Source organism: Lactuca serriola, chromosome 4, assembly GCF_051521515.1.
Source record: "Lactuca serriola cultivar US96UC23 chromosome 4, Lser_US96UC23_V15, whole genome shotgun sequence".
Classification (NCBI taxonomy): domain Eukaryota; kingdom Viridiplantae; phylum Streptophyta; class Magnoliopsida; order Asterales; family Asteraceae; genus Lactuca; species Lactuca serriola.
The window spans coordinates 95,810,330-95,833,434 of NC_136411.1; positions in this window are offsets into that span (position 1 = coordinate 95,810,330).

Here is a 23,105-nt window from a genome sequence, read left to right on the forward strand (position 1 = left end):
AAAGGGGGGGTTGTGATTGCTTGAAAACTAAAAGACTTGAATATAAAAAGCTTGCAATTAAGCAAGATGATGAAATGCTCAAATATTGGAGATAATTGGTAAACCAAGGCAATTCAACTCAATGAACATTTGTGTGTTTATCATTAGGATTTAATATGAAGCTTATCATTCATCCCAAATTGGTTATAGCAATCATGAAGCATGATATGCCAAGATTCCTCATAAGTTGTATGGAGGTTGGGGAAGCCCACAACACACCTTCTTAATCAAAATCAAGGATCCAATTGAAGCAATTGAACCCAAGAAGTTGATTAGCCTTAAGAATTAAGGAATCCAAAATTCCTAGAGGATGTCAATGATTACACATCCATAAAGGAGTTATGATTCATAAGCTAAAGATGATTTCGACCATCATAAATCCCTTGTTCTAAGTAAATTCAATGATTCAATGCTAAACAAAAGAAATAAATCAACAATTGCTTATTCAAGTACCAAGCTCATGATCAAAGCATTAAACAAGCATAGGAAATATGAACTAGAATCATAGAAATAAGATAAATGATAAATAAGCATGAATCCTTCAAAAACCCACAAACATTCAAAGGTTTTAGCCAAGGTCTACCAAAATAGAGAAATTAGCCACTCATGGCAATAGAATAACAATCACAAAAGTTTAATTGCATCAAGAAACTAACAATTACTTTGGAAGATAAGAAGAATGTGTATCTAGGCTCCCAAAATCGCCTCCTATGGTGTCTAATGGTGGAGAATCGAAGTCATAGCTGATAGATCTAACCCCCCAATGTAATGGCAAGCCAAATGACCAAAATGTCCAAAACTAGGCAGTTGTGCGGGTACCCGCGCATGTGAGAATCCACCCGCGCAAACATTGCTGGAATGCTACTGGCTCATTTTTCCTCCACTACACCATTCCACTACCCAAGATTCCCTTGGTCCCCTCCATATCCCACATGATTCAAATTAACCAATCATCTTTTAGCTTCAAATATAGATACTCCAAGCCCAAAATAACAATCCATGATCCATCTTCACAAGCCCACTTCATCCAAGTCTTTATCTTTTTAAGCCCAAATCTCCTTTAATGGATCCGTAAAGCCCAATAATGCCTCGGAAGCCCACAAAGCCCATTCCAAGTTAATCCACAACCGCAACAAGCTCCAAAACCCTACAAAATGTTAAAAAGAAAATAAATAAAATACAATGCAATAATGTTAAAAAGATCTAAACATCTAAAATAGACTAATAAAAATCAGGAAATAAATTAAGCTATCGGTCATGGACCAAGTATTGGCTTCAATGATATTGGGGAAAATCGATTATGAGAGCGATTCTCTACCAAGGATTTTGGGGTTTTCTTTGATCATCGATTGTTTAATCTTCAGGGAGAATGAATATGGTCACATTGGCCTGAAGAACTGAGACGATGTGATGACGTCGGAAACAATCTGACGCTTAAAAGATGTAGAGTGCAAAAGGACTAAATTGCCCTTGAAACAATTCAAAATAGGTGATTACTAATGGTAGTTTTGTCAAAACACATTATTCAAAAAAAACATTTTTTGAGAAAACAATGAGTGCAATTATCTATGCCTTATCAAGAACTAATTAATTAATGATAAAATAACCTAATTGCCCTTGTAACTATAATGGTTAATGTTAGATTAAAAAGGCCTTTTTGTCAAAAAAAAAAAAAAAAAAAAAAAAAAAAAAAAAAAAAAAAAAAAAAAACCTCAAATTTTATTTGGATTTATATTTGTCTTTATAAATTTCATGTTTGTTTTATAAATTGTTAATCAAAATATGGTTGGAATATGAATCATAATAACAAATTATACAAGATTGGCATAAAAATTTTGGAACAACATAGAAAAAAATTGAAATATATTTTAACAGCATCAAAGTAACTAATATAATGTTAGAAGAACATATATATAATTAATAGAACTGGTTCTAAGTTATTTTGTTTATTATTTATTTTTTGTATGTATATTGTTTTTAAATTAAATAAAGTAAAAAATGTTTGATTTAGTCTGAGTAAATTTCCATGACGAATTTAAAGTTTTTAATCCATTATGCAAAGGTTTGTCTTTATGCCCTTTTCGATTATATTGTTCAATATTTTAAACATTCCAAATTAAATAGCCACTACACCCAATGCACATGTCCTATGATCCATATGTCATCCATTGGTCTTGACATGACACGATAATCCACTAACACCCAATGCACATGACCCATTGTTAGGGTGCAAAGTTCTACTTGGATGTGCCTTACCCTTTTGTGATGTGTAGTGAGTTTAGTCTTTCCTATAAATAGGAAGTGAGTGGCTCCCATGTTATGTAAGAACTTGTAATTGAGCTTAAATGATTTTATTTACTCCTTGTGTTCTTGATGTTTACATGATTCACTAGATCTTTTGAATTTTGTACATGTCATCATAATCAGGATCACTACAATTTGTATCACAGCGGGTGTTCTGGAAATTCTCAAGAATTGATCCATGATGAATACATGATTTGAGTAAGTCTTTATTGTTGTGGGTTCTTCATTTTTAAAAAAAAGTGTGTGCTATAGAAATTGAATTTATTCTTTGATTTGATTCAAAATTAGAGTTTCTCTCTCTAGAATACTTGTTTGTTTCACTTTCTCTACCTAGAGATTTCATTCATAATCACTTTATCTCTGTAGAATAATCCAAGTTTTTGTGATCATGGTATATTTCGCTTATGATTCTTGGATCATGATGATTGAAGATGTCAAATACAAAATTAATGAGAAACAATTTTATGGGTTATTATTGAAAGGCGGGTTGATTTTAAGGGAAAATTTTATTTCTTATGGAGGATTGAAAGATGATCAAGGAAAGTTGATATTTCAACCTCTTAATACGATTGATTGTTTGATTAAAATTTCCATCAATATGTTATCTTGGAGTGCTAATCAAAAGGAAGGAAAAGAAAGGGGATTGTTCCATAAGGAATATGTTTCTCTTATTGAAGACTCAAATGATCTTCATGTTCTTAAGTTTTTTGAATTTCAAGAAATGGTAATTCAATGTGATTTTGATGAACATGTGACAGTTTTTCATTCAATTGGAATTCAAACCAATGAATGCTTGAGATCTTGTGATTCATTTGAAGGAATGGTGTCATATAAAAAGCCTTCAATCCAAGAAGTTTAAATGTATCAAACTCCAAAAGATTTGATTCAAACTTGAAAAATTGAAGTTTTGAAGAATGAAATAGTTCGTGAATTTGAATCTTTAAAATCCAAAAAGATGAAAAAGAAGAAAAAGAAAAAGAAGATCTAAAGCAAGAACAATTGGGATTCTTCACAAAAATCTTGAAAATTTGTTATGAGTCTGAAATCTATGAAACAAATTCGGGTTCTAAAGCAACAACCATCTGGTGTTGCAACGAATTTGAATTCAAAACCCAAAACTGTTGAAGATTCTTATGAAGATGATACTAGAGCGTTGAAGAACATGAAGAACGGTTCGTACAACACGCATCATGGGTGGTATAATGTGAAGATTGGAGACTTTCTTGTTCCAAAGAAAGAACCAAGATCTTCAATAATTGATTAGTGTGTTGAAAACGAAAATTTAGTCATCAAGAACGTATCTCCAATTCTCAAATGGATTCCGAAAAATTCATGTTGAGATCGAAGATGAACGATCAAGGTTTTTCTCAAAACTCGAATTCAATCATTTTTCTTAATCGTTCTTTTCGTTTTTGATTGTTGATTGTTTTGTTTCATTGGATCTAATCTGTTTCAATCTCATTGATGATCCAATACTTTTCTTTCATTGATCAAGCTCATTGAAGTAAATTCATTTGACTCAATTTAATTCATTACAGATCTCAAATTTGAATCACTTTTACTGTTCATCCATAAATTCATTTGAGTCCAAAGCCAATTTGACATTTCACTGTTCATCAATCCCAATTAAATTGAAATCTTTCAAGCCCAATTCATTGATTTATTTTGATTCGTATCTTATTAATCCGACAAGTCCTAAATCTAATTAATGTTTATCACTTTCTTGTCATATATATTTTTTTGTTCTCAACAATCGAGCAAAGCAATTAAGTCGTTTTTATTTTCCTTATCCTCGATCGATTTCATCATCTAAATCGATTTGGAATCAATTTTTGAACTGCTCATCTGGAATCGATTGTCAATATTCAAAGTTTGGTTCGTCAAATAGAAATTGAAAATCGAAATTGTTGTTGATGGTTAATTTTGAGTCGAAATCAGATGGTAAAAGGCTTTGGAGTCAAATGACTTGAGATATTGAAGCCTTGGAGTCGAATTTGAGTTGATTGTGATTATTGGGGTCGAAATAAATTTCAAGTCTGAATCCAAACTATTTCGATTTCAACTGATGTTTAATGTTTAAAATCGATCTTGTTTGTTTGATTGGAGTCAATTGCAACTGATGTCTTGTGAAGTTGATTTCGGTCGAAAATTATTGATTTCGAGTGGAGTTTCGCATCAACTGTGTTTGTGGGTATTGGAATGCGATGTGTGACTGGGAAGTTCTACTGATGAATGTTGAGTCCGAATCAAAAATTGATTTGGGGTAACAACTAATTTCAAAAATGATAGATGTGTTATGATGAATGTTTTTTTGGATATTGGACTTCGATATGTACGTTTGAAGTTCGGTGTACGCTATGACTTAATTAAGATGGTCTTAGTCACGAACAAGAAATCCATATGGGGAAGAAGACAGGTGGAACATTGGAGTCAAACTCGAGTTCACTCATTCGCATCTAGTGTCGATTTGTGAGAGTCGAATTAGACATTGAGGTTTTTTAGAAAGGCTAAGAACGAAGGCTTGGGTTGACAGTCAAACAAGGTTCGCTTTTGGTTATGCTAGAGATCGAAGGCTTCACTATGGGTTAATCGTGTTTAATGTCGAACACAATTTTGCTATGGCTCGATAGATAGTTCGATGCGTGAACAAGTGACTTCACTATTTGGTCGACTTGTGAATGGATTCGCCTTCGGTTAATGGGTTATGGCTTCGCTATGTCATTTCGATGTGTAGCTATCAATTTTGCGGTGTAACGATTTGGCTATGTGATTCACAACGTTCGCAATCTGGTAACAACCAAAGAAGATGGAAAATGTTCATTTCGCATCTCTGAACTTTCAACGAAATGATAAATTTCACCCACTTTCGATATGGGGTCAAAAACTATGAAATACACGGAATTTTCAATTCGCATCCCTAGAGTTGGTGCGAATTGGAAAATTTTACCCAATTTCGCATTTGGGATAAAAATTCGGAGAAATTGGAATATTTTCGAATCAGGTCTCTAAAGCTTTTGCGAATTGATAATTTATGCCCAGTTTCACATTTTGGGGTAAAGTTTTGGATTTGGAAGCTGTTTTAGTGCAACGAGTCCCCGCAGAATTTGCAAAGTTGATACTTTATACCCATTTTTCGAATATCTTGCAACTCTCACCCAAAAGTCAAAAATTTTCACAAAATTTGAAAATTTTTCTTGACATTTTCGAGATTGTTTTTATTGCAACTGTAACAGCCTAGAAACCAAATAATATTTTTCCATTTTCAAATATGAAATTACATCCATAATTTGTTTCCAAAATCCATTACATAATCAACATGTCTAATTATCAATGCAATAATATCAGTAAGTGCGGAAACAGTGGAGAGTAAATGTTGCGCCATCAAGCCGGACCCTTCCCTTTAGTATCGGTAGTACCTGAAACCACAATAGAAATTGTAAGCAAAAGCTTAGTGAGTTTCCCAAATACCACATAACATACAATCGCAAAATACCAAACATACATATAAATGTCATAGGCTACCCCCATGGTCTTTTCCTTCGAATGCCATGGGCTACCACTATGGTCTGATATCCAAGTGCCATGGGCTACCCCCATGGTCTTTCATACAAGTGCCACAGGCTACCCCCAAGGTATTTCAGGCAAGCAAACATACTTAACTAGTATTCTACATGTCAAGTAATGGGCTGGCTTAGTGCCTCTAACCCATTGATATAGTGAGAAGACTCACCTTGGTCTGCTGATAAATACCAACTGCTTGACTATTACTCCAAAAATCTTACACTAAAGACACAAATTACTCTAATTAGAATTAGGGTGCAATCCTAAATCATGGGCCAAAACCCAAAGTCCAAATTCCTAAAATAAGGGCCCAAAAGCTATAATGGGCCCCATGGCCCACCCACTCTAAAAAGATCAAGACCCAAAACCAATTAGGGCCCAAATGACTCAAAAGCCCAACACAAGCCGACAAGCTCATTGGGAGCGTACGCAGGGCGTAATCCTTGAACGCGCAACGTACAAGCCCGTCATGTAGTACGCGTTGCATACACCTTGGTACGCTCAGCATACTCCCAAATCAACAAATGCAGTCATTTAATGTTTAACCCATGTAGACATTGAATCCCAATACCAGATCATTGTTGGAAAAAAGGTTTTAGTGCATAAAGTTGGCAACTTTATGCCTTGGCATGACTTATGGGAGCCCAACATCCATTTTAGTCCATCAAAGCTCACTTAAAGGTCATAGACTCATGCAAGGCTTCATATCCATCAAAAAGATTAACGGACTAAGATCTAGTATTTCGAACAAGGTATCAACTTTTTACCTCCAAAAGCTTCCCAAGATGATGTAGATTCAGGATCTTAAAGCTTAACCACGTCCAAGGCTTGTTCACCAACTTCTTCTTATTGCAAATACACCAAAAAGGGCTACTAATGTCACTTTCAAGCTCGAAGATCACTCTAAATGGAAACTAGGGTTTTTGGGACATTCAAAGGCAGTCGAGGATAATAAGAATGAGGGTCCAAGGTCATAAATGAGATTAAATAGGGCTCATGCCCGAAAATTAGAGTTTTAGTGAAAGGCTACGTACGCCTTGTGTATGTAGCTAAAGATCCCGTCTCCGCATGTCCCATGTATGCTAAGCGTACATAAACGTACGCCCAGCATACGGAGGGACTTCTTTAACACTAAACCAATAACTCAAGCGCTTAAAGGGGCATACCAGAATCTGAGTATTACAAATCTCCCCACTTTAATTAGACTTCATCCTCGAAGTCTGTTGCCGCAAACAAATCTAGGTAGTGATCTCTTATCTCGTCCTCCGGCTCCCACATCTGCTTAGAGCCCCTTCAGTGCTGACATTGCACCTTAACCATGTTCACTAACTTGTTACGCAAAATCATAGTCTTCCTGCCAAGAATCACAATGGGCTTCTCCACATAATTCAGGTGCTCATGTACGTGAATGTCATCTAACGAGATCACTATAAAGTCAACGGCTACACATTTCCGCAACTGCAGTACATGGAAAGTGTTATGGATCTGATTGATCTCATCAGGAAGATCCAGTCGGTATGCAACCCTACCAACATGTGCAAAAATCTTGAATGGACCAATAAATCGGGGACCCAGCTTGCCCCTCTTCCAAAATCAGATGAAACCTTTCCAAGGTGATACTTTGAGCAACACAAAGTCTCCTACTTGAAACTCGTGATCTGTCACATCCCAAAATCGAGAACGGCAGAAATATTCTGGGGCGGAGGACATCATGTACAGTATCACAACACAGTATAATAGTAAACAAGTAAACAACACCATCCATTGCATTAAATAAATAATTGTAATACAAGTGTGTTCTGTAGTATATAAGACACCAAAATATGAATCAAAATATAAGAGGAGCTTTAATGCGCTCCATCTTCTCAAAAGCTGGTATCGGTACCTGTCTACTGATGACCTGAGAATACAAGTTATTTTGAAAGAGTTTATCAGCATTAAAGCTGGTGAGTTCATAAGTATTTAGTGTCTATGTTTGTATCAAAATGTTTGAAGTACGAGTTTGTAAACGTTCGTAGTAAAAGTATGTGAATGTTTGTAAGTGTTTGTAAAAGTTTGTAACTCCTAGAAAATCCAATATTTTCTACTAAAAGAAGCCTTCTACCAAGGCACAACTATTTTGTATGTTAGTTTCTTGTAAAAGTGTGTAATTTTCCCAAGTGTAACTATCATTATCAAAATATAGTTTGTACATTAATGTTTAAGTGAAATGATCACTAAATAAATGTAAAGGGTAAATTAATGTAGTACTGTAGTGTTATATTATAGGAACTACTGTTGTACTAACTACCTTAAACCAGATTTATATCAAGGTATTATGTGATTAATTATACCATACTATCGACGGAAAACACGACATTGTAAGTCGTAAAAAGGTATGACGTTTGGCACCCACAGACCTGCAGGTTCGGCTGTAGCTAGCAGCAAGGTGTAGGATAGTCAATCCAGTATAGATCTATACACAAACTCACTCTCTCCCTCCAGAAGATTCTGGCTACAACTCGGGCCATGACAATGAAGGCATGCTCCGATACAGTGGATCACATTTATGTTATCATATACTTGTATATGTAATGTATTGTTGCTCTTCATAGTATCGTTGTATATGTTCTCTTTCTAGTATAGTTGTATATGTTCTCATCATAGTATAGTTGTATATGTTCTCTTCATAGTATAGTTGTATATGTTCTCATCATAGTATAGTTGTATATGTTCTCATAGTAATAAGTAATGACTCATGAATGAACTGACTCTTTTATGCTTCATTGAACTAGAAGTAGTAAGTAGTATAACTCTAAACTATACCTATTATAGTTTATTATTAAACTTGTTGAATGATTGAATGTACTGAACTGAGATAAAAGTCTTTATATCTATACATATATACATAATATATAAGTAAAGATTCAACGACACTCGGACAAACAACCGGCTACTTTAAGACCACAACCAAACGAGGACAGGAAGTAAAGTGGGTTATCTCTCCTAAGTCCTTCAAACCTTATTTATATAACTATATATGTAGTAGACATGGTTTTAACAATATATAAGTTTGAAAACTGTAAAAGAAAGGTTTAGTATAAAATTGAATTTGATAAAGAGTTTGACATGTAAAATAGTTTGATAATAGTTTAAAGTCATTTGTTTGGTAAAACAGTTAAAAGCATGAAAAATCCATTTGTATGTTGGTTATTAATCACATGTGATTGATCTAATAACTAACATGGTTCAACTTGTATTCCCCCATAAAGCATTTAAAAACCTTTAAAAGTATTTCAAAGGTTAACTAATGGGTATGAACTCACCTGTAGTGAGTGGTTTGTTCGGAAGTGTCGGGCAAGGTGCTAGGTGTCAAGTGAGGACTTGAACATACACAATGGTCCTAGTTATCATATAATAAACATATATGTAATCTAATTAGTCAATTAATAACCAATTAATCAAGTTAAGACACCCTAGGTCATGGAAACACTTTGATTCAAGTGCTATAGGTACCAAAGGGTTGCATCTAAGGGTTGTATGACATGGTATTGGAGTTTATGGCCCATGAACCACCCCTTTATGGAGTTTACAGCCCATGACCATTTCCCCATGAGTTTATGGCCGTAAACTCATGGTACTAAGTGCCAAATTGTGTTTTGAGGTCTTACAAGTCATGATTGCACATCCAATGATCAAGTCCAAGCCTTAGGAAAGCATTAGGGGCATAATAAGACCACCTTGTGGAGTTTACGGCCAAATGACCATATTCTTATGTGTTCACGGCTGTAAACTCTCTTAGGGACATGTTTTTATTGTTGTTTAAGGTCTTAAACACTTCTAGGAAGGTTCAAGGTTGGCATCCAAGGCTTAGGAAGGGACTAATGTCCATTTTACCACTTTAAAAGGGGTTTACGGTCCAAGAAAATCCTTGGTCATAAACTCCTTTGTTCTTGTGTTATTTGATGATTTTCAAGTGTTATCAAGTTCATATTAAGCACACAAGAAGCTAGGGCAAGTGTACTTACAAGATAGAAGCTTGATTTGGTGTTTAAGGTCCAATAACACTAGTGTGTGTTCTTGGTGTTTTGAAGAACACTTGAAGATCTAGCTATAAATCAATGATGAATAGATGAAATGATGTATAATTACTAGATGTTAGTTATAACAACAAATCAAGTCGAGAAACACTTACGTTTTCGGAAGATCGGGTGAAGAACGGGATGATATTTGAGAGGGATGGAGGGTGTTCTTGAGAATGGAAGATGGAAATGCAGAGTTTGGGGAGTAAACTCATGCTTAAGGCATGATTTCATGGCCTAGGGAGAGTTTACGGCTCAAACTCCAAAAGTTTGGCCGTGAACTCTTGGTTAGGGTGCAATTGGTGGGTTTGCTACTTGACGACCCGAGACGGTACTTCCTTTCCTTCGTCCGTTAAAAGAATAAACACTAAAAATGCTCAAACGGACTTTTAAATTGGATAACAATTATTAGAAATGTAATTGAATTTTAATTGAAGTGACTGACTTTAGAGTTTGTCCGAATGAAAATTTCGGGTTGTCACATGATCCGAATAGCGTCGGTTAGGATAACTCCTATGACGACTTTGCACGACCCACAGTCTGTTACTTACCTGCTGAATCAACTCGGTAGTTTTAAGCACCACCTCGGTGCTTCCCATGACCTAATGTCCGACCTCTCTCCAACAAACTGGAGTCCTATACCTCCTTCCATACAACATCTAATAAGGTGGTAGGTCAATACTAACATGGTAACTACTGTTGTAGGAGAACTCAACCATTGGAATGTAATTATCCCAACTCCCTCCAAAATCCAGCATGCAAGCCCTAAGCATATCCTCGAACATCTGGATTGTAACGTCTGTAGATCCGGACTAGTCAATTTAGAGATAATAGGGGTCGAAAACGACTTTCTGACAAAAGATTATTTAGAATAAATATTCTTAACCAAGTTGTAGAGTATGTCTCAAGGGTTTCATACATATAAAGAGCGCCGAAATTCGAGTTATATCGAAGAAGTTATGACCCGTCGAAGTTTAGCGACGGAACAGGCACGGCACCGCGAAGACGTAAATAGTGAATTTCTGATAGAGCGAATTTTAGCCTTAGTAATCTAAATGAAAGTCATAGAATATGTTAACCTGAGAACGTCCATCAAAAGAACACCCAAATCTGACTTCGTATGACGAAATTATGATTTTTCGAAGTTTCGGCTTAGCGATGTACAACCCGAAGTTCGAGTATTAGATCATGCGGTTTTTAGCCGACACAACCTAAACGAGAATCGAAGATCTCATTATTAGTAGCGTAACAATAAAAAGACAGATGAAAATGGACATCGGATGAAGATGTTATGAGATTTTAACGGAACAATCCTGTCTCAGCCTGTTAAAAATATAACTTTAAAAATAAAGTCAAAATTAGCCGATGGAGTCTAAATGAAATTTGTAGAGTACGTCTCCACCTACGCGTGGATATAAATAATGTCAAAAACGGAGTTCGTATGAACGAGTTACAAATTATAATAGCATATTTACATATTAAAATAAAGTATAAATCATATATACGTACACACACACACACACACACACATATATATATATATATATATATATACATATGTATATATCATTAGAAAGGTATCGACGATGCGGTCATTATAAGACTAATGTTGAGTTCTTTCGACATTAGTTTAGTACAAATATCATTAAATCCATTTAAAATAGTATTATAGAGGGGTGTTTAGTTGTTTATATAACTAAAAGGTCATTAAGTAATTATGGCGGGTAGTTTTTGAAAATTCAATTAGTATAAATAAGAGCCTTGGGCTCTCATATTTCTTGCACCATTCTCTTGATTCAAGAGTCCCTCGTGATTCGACTTCTCTTTCTGTAGTTTTAGTATAGTAAGGTGAGCGCTGAAGCGTTGCACGAATCTTTCTTAGAAAGATTCAGCGACAAAGTTTTGCCCCTGCAGAGCCCGACTCCTAGCTAAAATCCCCTTGTAAGTAAGTTATGCTTACCCTATTTTAAATATAGTTTATATTTTTGAAATTAGTATTGTTATTATAAATTTATAAAAAATATTTGAGCTATTATTATGACTTATATAAGTGTCGTTATAATATCTTTTTAACTACTCGCGGTACGGGGAATCTGGTTTAAAGGGCCGCACAAGGTTGTTGGATTTCAGAAGTGCTATACGCCAAAATGGTCCTGCCCTCCGGTGTTTTATGTCTGTCCCCTGTCTGTACATAGTGGTTGGAAAGTATTGTTTAAACGCTTATATAATAACAATAAGACTAATAATTAGTCACAGTAAATATTAGACTAAAATCTAGTAGTAATAATACTAGGTTTCTTCGAAGGAAATTATTTTAAAGTAAACGAAGCGCTATCCGAGTACCGAGTCACCACCTTCTCAGGTGAGTGCATAGTTACTTTCATCTTACACATAGATATGAAGTATTTTATATAAACTACGTGCTATGTGTGCATATTATCTAAATACTTGATGTCTATGCTGGATGAACGTTTTTTATACATGTTTTAAATGATTTGAACTGTATACGTATTTTAAATATACAAGTATGTATGAGATGGTTAGATGAATGATGAGAGATAAAAGATGATGTGAGTAAACATTGGCAGCTATAGACTTAGTGCCTAACAAATAACATCGGCAACTATGGACTTAGTGCCTATTGGACAAACACTGGTAGCTATGGTCTTAGTACCTGTTAGGAATTGGTAGCTATGGACTTAGTACCTATTAGATAAACACTGGTAGCTATGGATTTAGTACCCAGCAGCTATGGAATTAGTGTTTTACGAACGAGCATTGGCAGCTATGGATTTAGTGTCAGTCCTATAACTCTGGAAGCAAAGGACTTCAGAATGAACGAATGCGGGATAGATGACTCTTAGGATAGATCCTTAAGAGTAAAGAAGATAATGGGGATGGGTAATTGGGTCGATTTTTTGATTGTTTAAACATAATAATTATATTATTGTGGGTTGAAAACCCTATGTACTCACCAGTTTTCCCAACCTGACCCACTCAATTTATTTATATTACAGGTGTTGAGATGAATTCACATTACACTGAGAGATTAAAGAGATGTAGATCATTAGTATAAATAAATGTAAGTTCTGTTTATGCTTATGTTTCTGTATTGACGATGACATCCCAAATGTTTTAAAACGAATTAAAAATACTTTTCTTCGGAAATGCTTTGATAACGTATTTATCATGTTTTACCGGGAAAAATTCCGCAATATTTTTATTAAAAGAGGTACTCTGATTTTTATAAAGCATAAACAAAATCGGTATTTTCTTGCCGTGAAAATAGGGATGTCACAGTTGGTATCAGAGCATTAGTTTAAGCGAACTAGGAATAAGGATTTATTTCTAGACTTAAACTTAGAATGCTAAGCGATGATTGTGAGATGAGTATCTGCTATAATTTAGACACGAGCACTAGTTTATTTTAGGAAAATGCCTAAAAAATTTTATGTGCTAAATGATTTATGTTATAGCTATAAAAAATGCCTTATATGTTGTTATTTGTTCGGATCTATGGTCTGTTGCCGACCGGATCTGGAAACCTTATGTGTTCAGGATTCTAAGCGTATGATTATGATATTAGAACTAGCATGTAACGTTTCAGAGTATTAAGGAGATTTATACGTCTATCGTAAATAAAATCTTTCCTATCTTAAATTCTTGTCTCGGTACACCGAGCGTCTGCTTAGGTGTACAAAACAAGAGGAAGATGACAACCTGACCCTAAGAATGTGATGGGTCATGCATCGGTCGTTGCGCCTGCACCCAAACCTATCACAATGGCAGAAGTTCAGGAAATGATGCAAACCATGATAAACTAAGAAAATAGAGGAAAAGAGATGACTTACGATACTGAATAATACCTATCAGAAGATATAATAAGAGAGGTATCTTGCCTTTAGAATACGTCTAATAAAATAGCAGTACGTCTATAGAAGTAGGGTACATCTGAATGTACACATTTGATTGGCGGGATGATAGAACGATTGGTGTAATTCCTAAAATTTTCCTATCATTTGGAATGTCCATCACCAACCGAGTTGAAGCAGAATTGATGATTGAAGATATACATGGAAGAAGTCCTAGTAGAGTCTAGGGAAATTTTTATGATTATTTGGACACACTCGTATGTGTTAAATTGCGTTGTGATTTTAGGACTTGGGGACTACGAGACAATACTTGGGACGAGTATGAGTCGGTGTGAAAGGTAGTATATGCATATACTAACGGAAGCACATGACTCACGCTTGGATCAGGGAAAGTCACAAGGTTACCAAGAAACTAGTAACTGATTTCGTTTTATTCAAGTATGTCATTACCATCGTTTCGGTAATGACTAAGAAGATTGTTATTCCGACCCTAGTGGTCATATCAAATTGAGTCTGATTACGTTGAGTATGTTATGTGGTTTAGAGAATCAAGTTCGATGTAGCGTCTGACTTAAGAAAAAAATATTGAAATAAAAAGTGATCAGTAGAGGTATCACGAAAGGTTGCTTGTAGCTAGAAATGCTACCTTTTAAGATGTGGTTAGAGCATGAAGGAAGGTATAGTCTGTTCTGGAATTTGACTCTAAAAGACCTGAGTCCAAGCGATGCATCATACGATGAGAGGTCATTAGAACATGACCCATCAGTCTATTATGATAATTGAAGAAAGAAACTTATCTCAAGTTTGTTAAAAAAGGAGTCTCCAATAAAGATCGAGATAGCGACATGAAGATCATGATTGGAAGTCTAACATGAGATAGAGAGCGGGTCCAAGATCGGGCACTGCCTGCAGTCAGGAAGTCTTAGAGTTAGATACTCATTTGAAGAGACATCAAAGTTACGGTTATTACTTAGGATGAAGACATAACGTGTGGAGTCATCATATGAGTCCTATTTCGTTGATGATTCTGGGACGTAATCATCCTAAGGGGGAGATAATTGTAACGCCCCTAGATCCGAGCTAGTCAATTTAGAGATAATAGGGGTCGAAAATGACTTTTTGACAAAAGATTATTTAGAATAAATAATCTTAACCAAGTTGTAGAATATGTCTCAAGGGTTTCGTACATATAAAGAGCGCCGAAATTCGAGTTATAACGAAGAAGTTATGACCCATCAAAGTTTAGCGACGGAACCAACACGGCACCGCGAAGACGTAAATAGTATATTTATGATAGAGCGACTTTTAGCCTTAGTAATCTAAATGAAAGTCATAGAATATGTTAACCTGAGAACGTCCATCAAAAGAATGCCCAAATCTGACTTTGTATAAGGAAGTTATGATTTTTCAAAGTTTCGGCTTAGCGGTGTACAGCCCGAAGTTCGAGTATTAGATCGAGCGGTTTTTAGCCGACACAACCTAAACGAGAATCGAAGATCTCATTATTAGTAGTGTAACAATAAAAAGACAGATGAAAATGGACATCGGAGGAAATTATTTTAAAGTACACGAAGCGCTATCCGAGTACCGAGTCACCACCTTCTCAGGTGAGTGCATAGTTACTTTCATCTTACACATAGATATGAAGTATTTTATATAAACTACGTGCTATGTGTGCATATTATCTGAATACTTGATGTCTATGCTGGATGAACGTTTTTTTAAACATGTTTTAAATGATTTGAACTGTATATGTATTTTAAATATACAAGTATGTTGGGTATGAGATGGGTAGGTGAATGATGAGAGATAAAAGATGATGTGAGTAAACATTGGCAGCTATAGACTTAGTGCCTAACAAATAGCATCGGCAGCTATGGACTTAGTCCCTATTGGACAAACACTGGTAGCTATGGTCTTAGTACCTGTTAGGAATTGGTAGCTATGGACTTAATACCTATTAGATAAATACTGGTAGCTATGGATTTAGTACCCAGCAGCTATGGAATTAGTGCTTTACGAACGAGCATTGGCAGCTATGGATTTAGTGCTAGTCCTATAACTCTGGAAGCAAAGGACCTCACAATGAACGAATGCGAGATAGATGACTCTTAGGATAGATCATTAAGAGTAAAGAAGATAATGGGGATGGGTAATTGGGTCGATTGTTTGATTGTTTAAACATAATAATTATATTATTGTGGGTTGAAAACCCTATGTACTCACCAGGTTTCCCAACCTGACCCACTCAGTTTATTTATATTACAGGTGTTGAAATGAAGTTCCATTACACTGAGAGATTAAAGAAATGTAGATCATTAGTGTAAATAAATGTAAGTTCTGTTTATGTTTATGTTTCTGTATTGACGATGACATCCCAAATGTTTTAAAACGAATTAAAAATACTTTTCTTCGGAAATGCTTTGATAACGTATTTATCATGTTTTACCGGGAACAAATTCCGCAACATTTTTATTAAAAGAGGTACTCTGATTTTTATAAAGCATAAACAAAATCGGTATTTTCTTGCCGTGAAAATGGGGATGTCACATGGATCATCCGCTCGCTTTGACTATCGGTCTGGGGATGGTATGTTGTACTGAAATGCAATTGTGTGACGAACTTATTGTGGAACTTCCTCCAAAATCAGGAGGTGAAACAAACATCGTGGTCCGAGACCACAAATACCGCCACACCGTGCCTGACTACCACCTCCCGAACATAGATATCTGCTAACTTTTCTGCGGATATACTCTCGGCAATCTGAATAAAATGTGCACTCTTGGTCAATCTATCCACAATGAACCAAATAGAATCGACACCCCATGCCATCCTAGGCAATTTTGTGATAAAATCCATACTAATTTCTTCCCATTTCCACATACCGATGGATAACGGTTGCACCTAGCCGGGAGGTATCTGGTGTTAGGCTTTGGCCTTCCTACAAATGAAATGCCGCTCAAGAAAGCAAGCAACTTCCCTACTCATACAGGGCCACCAATAACTCAACTTCAAATATCGATACATCTTGGTGGCCCCTGGGTGGATAGAAAACTTTTATTTACGCGCCTCCTCCAAAATCATCTGTCTCACCCCACCTGATGTCAAAACCCAGACCCTACCACACTGAGTCAATAACCCCCGACTGTCTCTAACAAACAAGGGAATCTGCCCTCTAATCAGCTCAGTCTTTCAATTTTGCTTCTTTAATCCTTCTACTTGAGCCTCCTTGATCAAATCCATCAAGGGTGAAGTAAAAATCATCCTCAAACAAATATCTCGGATCGATGAGCACACCGCCTTACGGCTCAAAGCATTAGCCACCACATTGGCCTTCCCGAGGTGATACAAAATCTCACGGTCATAGTATTTTACCACATCTAACCACCTCCGCTACCGCATATTCAAGTTCGGCTGATGCATCAAATAATTCAAACTCTTATGATCGGTGTAGATAGTGCATCACACCCTGTACAAGCAGTGCCTCCAGATTTTAAGAGTAAACACCACCTCCCCCAATTCTAAATCATATGTGGGGTAATGTGCCTCATGAGGCTTCGACTGCCTCGAGTCGTATGCAATAACATGACCTCTCTGCATCAGGAAAACTCCTCAATCCCGAATGAGAAGTGTCAGAACAAACCACAAAACCATTTGATCCCTCAGGTAACACGAGAATCGGGGCCTCGCACAATCTCTACCTCAGAGTCTCGAAGGCCAACTGTTGATCTGGACCCCACCGAAAAGTCACATTCTTCTTGGTCAGGTGGGTCAAAGACTGCAATCTTGGAAAAGTCTTGAATAAATCTCTAATAATACCCTGCAAGACCCAAGAAACTCCAAATCTGTCACACCCCCAAACCGAAATGACGGAAATGTTCGGGGGTGGAGGACGTCTTGTACGGTATCACAACGATTGCATCATAGTAATCAAAGTAAACATAACCATTACAATGAAATATAGATATTTACATGTGTTTGATTTATAATTGTATACATCAAAATTATAACAAAAGGTAAAGATGTGACTCTATACACTCCGTCTTCTCAAAATGTTGTGGGAATACCTGTTTACTGATTTCCTGAGAATACAAGCGATTTTGAAAAGAGTATAAATGTGTTTGAATGCTTTCCAAGAAAAATCCAATATTTTCTAACATATAAGTTTGTTACTATGCTCCATATAGTATTTAATTTGCATGTCTAGTTACTATCAATTGTATTCTAAATCGTTGCTTTGAAATAAATTCTTTGTACGAAAAACAAGGCTATCGTCAGTAATGTATGAAATGTTCTACTTGAAAACCCTGGTTACCACCAATATGTATAGTAGTTTTATTACTTAAAATAATACCATGAATTGTATTCCCTGGAATCCTCCAGTGTAGTGTATAATAGTTCTATTAATTAAATTAAAACTAATGAAGAATGAAATCCCGTAAAAAAAATGGTTAGTTTATACTATTGTGAGTCGTATAACCATGATTGATATGATGGCTGACCTCTACGACGTTCTTCAGGCATCGGACGGTATGATAATTGTCACCCCAGGCATGCCTGCCTAACTGTAGTTAGCAGTTTAGGTGTGGGATTGTCAGTCCCGAATAGATCTATTCACAATTCTCACGCTCTCCCTCTAGGAGACTCTGGTTACACTAAATGTGAGGATTTAAATTGTAACCCGAAAGGTACAATTGAAGAGTTGTCTCACAATCCTGTATTAACTAGTTTACGTGTGGTTCTATATCGTTCTCTTGTATTTGAGTTCATTTGTATACTTTGTAGAATAGTAACTAATTATTTAGTAATGTACTCATGATATCTAAAGTATAGCATTGACTATCATAAACTAAGTCAGTCGTAGTTTATATGTTTATCAAGGTAATTCCTGTGTACTGTAATCCCAAACTATACCTATTATAGTTTGCATAAATGTTTTTACTTGCTTTATGTTTCGATTTTAAAACTATCCAATCATGATTGTAAATATGAAAACGTCCCTTATGCTCAGCATGTTACAAAAGGGATAAAAATATCCAAATATTTTATGAAAATGTGGAAAATTATTTGATCGTCTCAATTGCATAAGTTTAAACACTTGAATACCTTTTATATACGTTTACAAAATCATTTGTTTTTGGCTTGTATTCCCCTCCCCCTGAAAACGTAAAACAAAATAGTCAAAGCGTAGGGGTATGAACTCACCGATAGTTGCATGAAAGTGTCAAACAACGAAACTGGAAATGAAGGACCTTGGGTTGTTGTACACGGTACTTAGCAGGATCTGGGACTCGATTAAATCGGAGAAAGCGAGTTTTCAGCCAAGTTTACTACTTAGGAAGGGTTTTGCATGCCGTGAAGGGGATTACGGCCGTGAACTGTTCTCGGTCGTGATCTGATCTCGGCCGTGAACGATTTACTGCCCTTGAAGGTTTCACGGTCCTTGAAGGTTTGAAGGGTTCACGGTCTGAATTATGAAGATTCGAAGGGTTTGCGGCCGTGAACTCAAGAACAAAAACACCGGTTTTGACGAAAAGCACGTTTTAAAGGCTCCACAACAACACCCAAAGGTGATTTCTTTGATGATCTTCAGAAGAAAAAGGGGGTATTTTTGTGTTTACGGTTGAGAGGTTAGATAGAGAATGGAGGAGTTTTCGGCCAGAAAATTGTAAATGAGGGGTCGGAGCACATATTAATAGGCGGGTTCATGGGTGGTGTTGGGGTCTACCAACCGTGAACGGGTTTACGGCCATGATCGGGTTCATGGCAGTGAACACCAGTCAGGCTGGTTTCGCTGATTTTCTAAGTGACTTGGGTTTTCGCGCGATTTTGGTTCCGAATCATATATATATATATATATATATATATATATATTCAAATTTTATTTTATTTTAACAGAATCGACTTACGATAATCGGAAAAAGATTATGGTTGTAATAGAATCTCATATGCGTTCTTTGGAACTTCACAATGCATCATACTCTCAATATTAGTCGGGTCCACAAAGATACCACCTTGGTTGATGATTTGCCCCAAAAACTGCACCTCACACAACCAAAACTCACATTTAGAGAATTTGGCATAAAGCCTCTCCGTCCTCAAGGTCTCTAACACCTCTCGAAAATGCTGCTCATGCTGCTCCATGGTCTTGGAGTAGAACATAATATCATCAATGAAAACAATCACAGACCAATCCAACATCAGCCTACAAACCCAGTTCATGAGATCCATGAACAATGTTGGTGCATTGGTAAGCCCGAAAGGCATCACCACGAACTCATAATGACCATAACGAGTTCAAAAGGTCGTATTCTGTACATCTTTATCCCAGATCCTCATCTGATGGTATCATGACCGAAATCAATCTTAGAGAACCAAGATGCACCCTGAAACTGATCAAATAAGTCGTTGATCCTCGGAAGTGGGTAACGGTTCTTCATTGTTAGCATGTTTAGTTCCCAATAATCAATACACATCATGTGTGACCCGTCCTTATTTTTCACCAACCTGAATGGTGCTCCCCATGGGGAACTGCTCAGACAGATAAAACCCTTGTTTAGCAGCTCCTACAGCTGCATAGACAACTTCTACATCTCAGGTGGTGCTAGGCGATATGGCGCCTTGGCTATCGGAGTCGAACTAGGCATCAAACCAATCTGAAACTCAACCTGCCTCTCGGGAGGCACTCCCAGCAACTCCTCAGGAAAGTCTTCGAGAAAATCCCATACAATGGGTACCCTCCTCAACTCTGACATGCTCTACACCAACGAATCTGAAACATAAGCCAGGAACCTAGAACGACCTTGCTAAAGAAGCCTCCTAGCCCTCGCAGCTAAACCAAGAACTAGCCCATGTAAAGCTCTCTCACTAGTAATGACTAGTTCTCCCCCACATGGGGTTCGAACTCTCACCATTGCCACTCATAATCAATCACGACCCTATTGGGACCCAACCAGTCCATCCTGATGGTCACCCTTCAATCCCCTCAAGGGAATCGGTACCATATCGATAGGAAACCTGTCACTGAACATGTGTAGAAAACATCCTCGGAATACCCTTGTACCACTCACAGTAGGATCATCTTCAATATCCACCTCCAGAGGGGATTCCAAAGTCCCTGGAGCGTCTTGAAACTTCTTGTTGAGCGCAAGAAACACAAAGGATCGGATAGACCTCGAATAAATAAAACATGAGCCGACAACCCATTGACCAAAAAGCTCCCTATACAAGATCATAACAAACATAAGCATAACAAGAAAACAATAAAAGATAGAGTTAAGTCACATACCGGTAACTACGTCCGAAACTGCTCAGGCCTCATCGGTGGTCAACTAAAATGCTTTGCTCTTCACCGTAGGTGCCTATGCCTTACCTTGGCGGCCATCAGTAATCCTCAAGGTGGCTGACGTAGGTGCCACCACTACTCCACCAGACAACCTCAGAAAATTGGCCTTTATGGCCGGTCTGGTTGCAGTGAAAACAAACCATGCCCTTTTTGGGGCACTCCCTGCTCATGTGGCCCGACTGACCATAATTGTAACATACTGATCCTGCTACCCGATAGGCCCCGATGTGCGCCTTACCGCTCTTGGCATAACCGTCTTGGTCCTGTTGGCCTCTGCTAGAAGTATCAGATCTCTTGGGCTTTTTGGCTTGACCCACTACTGTATGCACCTGCTCTGGCTTCCACTCGTCAGGAGCTCCAACTCAATTTCCCGCTCAAGGGCCTTCTCAATCGTATCAGTCAGGGTCTTGGACCCAAAAAAGCTCATGAACTCCCTGATATCATCCCTTAGCATTGCATGATATATCGTATTCTTCATCTCCTCATCTGCAGTGTACGACAGAAGTAGCAATTCCCTCTCTCTGAATTTGGGTGTGATCTCCACCACAGACTCCATAGTCTGGTGAAGGTCTTACAACTCCCTCACTAGTTTTTTCACCTCAATGGGCGGTGAAAAACTCTCGATCAAACCTTTGCACAAACTCCTCCCATGTTATCATTGTCAAACCCGTCATCCCTACCTCACGTGTAACATCCTCCCACCAGTCTCGCGCTCGGCCCCTCAACATGCAGGACGCAAATCCCACTTTTTCCGCCTCAGGGCAAAAGCTCGTGCGCTGAGCATTCTTCATGTCAGCTATCCAGCAGTGGGTAGCGATGGAGTCCTTATCCCTAAATAACTCAGGCGCTCCGCACACCTTGAACTCCCGGAACGAGGGAGTTCGAGTCCCAACCTGACGCGTGACAATCTCGGCTAGAAATGATATGAGCCGCTCCTCCATGATCCCCATAATCCCCTCCTTGACGGTATTGAAAATCACCAAGGTAGCGTCAAGGATTCCACAAGTAACCTTGGCTATGATGAGCTCGCGCAACCTCTCATCGATTGGTTTCACACCGAAACTTGAACCCGGTCTCGAAACTAAACCCCCTCGAGTAGCCATCATCATCATCAACTGAAAATACAACATAGATACAATGTATAAGAAGTTTGAAGGGATTCCTCCTCACCAAACTCCTTAGAGCTTCTAGTTCTTCTCTTTTCTTGGGTATAGGTCATGTGCTTTCAGTAGTGCTGGCCTGATACTACCTTCCACACCTACTTGTACCTTCCTGAAGGTCATACCTGATACCTCTAATTCACCCAACTATACTAAAAAATATAACTCATATAATACAACACACACACACATGTTGGACTCTTCTATAATTTCCCAATCCTTCAAGAACTAGAAACCTCAAACAATACCACAGGTTGCCTTATGCATGCAATTTATACACAAATAGAATCACATAGACTGGCGAATAAAGTTTCTACCCTAAGTCCACAACCAAACAAGGAACAGGAAATGAGGCAGAATCCTTCATTATAGGGCTATGCAATCCTAAGCATATATAATTTTGAAAGCATACACTAGCATATAACAAAGTAAAACATTGATTCCAAGAAATATATGGCATCAAATTTTCCTAGGCTATAAGGAATCACACAAATCAGGAAATTTTATCACATAATCATTGAAGGTATCCTTAGCCCTACTCTAGCATGCACTACACATATCAACATACTAGTTTCAATACATAAGCATGGTTAATTTTTGGGAAACACTTACTTAAGCTCGGCCAATCGCACACATTGCACTCTCCCTTTTACTTAAGAAAACCTTTTTTAGAGAAATTTGGTTATTTTTCTTTTGAAAAGATTATCATTTCCTCAGTTTGATTTCTTACACAACTGAGGGTGTGCCCAAATCCCTCAAACCC